Here is a 1682-nt window from a genome sequence, read left to right as displayed (position 1 = left end):
CAGCCGGCTAAAGAAACGAAAGGGCTATGGGGTCGAGAATGGAACGGAAGAGACGGAGCCGCGAGGAAATTGGGAAGGAGTTAGCGCTAATCTCGCCAGCTACGCAGATTATTGGTCTTGGGCCATGTCTTCCAGGGAATCTTCTATGTCTTCTATTCCCTTGTCGCTCAGAACCGTAGGAAACTGGATGTCACTGTAAAACCATTACACTTTAGAATCCGATAAATAAAATGTATTGTCTTCAGATGCAAATTAGTTTTTATGCTAACTGAATGCAGGCTTTCACGCGACCAACTGAGAATGTTTGTTAAACAGAATTATCAGCCTTCACTGGGCTGCTCGTGTGGTAATTAAGGCATTCTTGTATTAATATTAAAAGGACACATATGAGGGTCTGAATGGGGGTACTTCGATAACACTAAACACTTCACTGTTTGGCTCTGTAACATGAAACAGTTAAATTTAAGGCATTTTAACATTAACAGTAAAAAACGTCACTAACAGTACATTTTATCCATAAAGAAACAAAAACGGCTCCAATAATGCCAATATTATTTTGTTTAGTACATCAAGAAGTTTTTTTTGGCCATTTTCCGATGATTCCTGATCATTTAGAAAGATTTCCGAATACTTCCGAAGATTCATGATCAGAAGACTGCCGAAGATTTTCGAAGACTACCAAAGATGACCGAAGACTACGGGAGATATCCGAGGAGAACACACAGCACAGGCTCAAAGTTCATGAGTGATTTCATTACCGATTTTCGAAGAGCAGATAAGAATTTACAATGCTAAAAGACTATGAGTTTTTCCCAAAAAATCCTCCAAACACTTAACAGTATTTTCTCCTGAAACAGTTATCATTAAAAATTCGGCCAATATAACGACTATCACTAAACATTATGGGCAAATATCACTGAACACTAAACCCCAGTTCAGACCCTCTAATAGGTGGTTTTCACTGTCACGTCGCAAAAAAAATAAATCCAAAACTATTGAGTCAATATTACAAAAACAGTTTGGATGCATGGAGGGGACCACGCAACGAAGAAAAAACTGCTTGGCTTCTCTGCTGCCGGATCTCTTGTTCAAGAAATGCTCGTACCAGACGTCACTCTAAGTGCTTATAAAACCAAATTGATTGCAAGGCTGGTACAACAGCAGGAGGGCAAGATTTATTGGCTAATATTTCAACTAGCAGAGCTAGTCTTCTTCAGGGCCAGTACTATAACATAAGGAAAATACCTTATGTTACCTCCTCACCTCTACGGGGATTTTCCATACGCTTGTTCCTCGGGAAGAACATGAAGAATCCAGATGTTATAATCGAAGACTTTTCAATTACTTTTAACCCTATTCAGACCGGGCTTTTTTTGGTCTTTTCAGACCGGGGGGGGCGGATTCCGCCCCCCCTCCGTAACTTCCAGAATATATAAGCAATCACAATGAAACTTACAGGATATATAGTATGTCCAAATATCTATCTTTTGATATATGTCACGTGGGATGATGACGTCACATCACGTGACAATTACATCATCATGTCAAAACAGCCGCCATCTTGGATCCGCCATCTTGGATTTAGAAATTTTTCCAAAACGTCAGAAAACCGCCCAAAATTACCGGAAAATTCTTAAAATCAATGAAAATGTGCTTAAAACCTGTAAAAAGGTGAAAATAAT

Source organism: Oculina patagonica, chromosome 9, assembly GCF_052425735.1.
Source record: "Oculina patagonica isolate OP01 chromosome 9, crgOcupat, whole genome shotgun sequence".
NCBI classification, from domain to species: Eukaryota; Metazoa; Cnidaria; class Anthozoa; order Scleractinia; family Oculinidae; genus Oculina; species Oculina patagonica.
Note: the sequence above shows the minus strand (reverse complement) of the source record.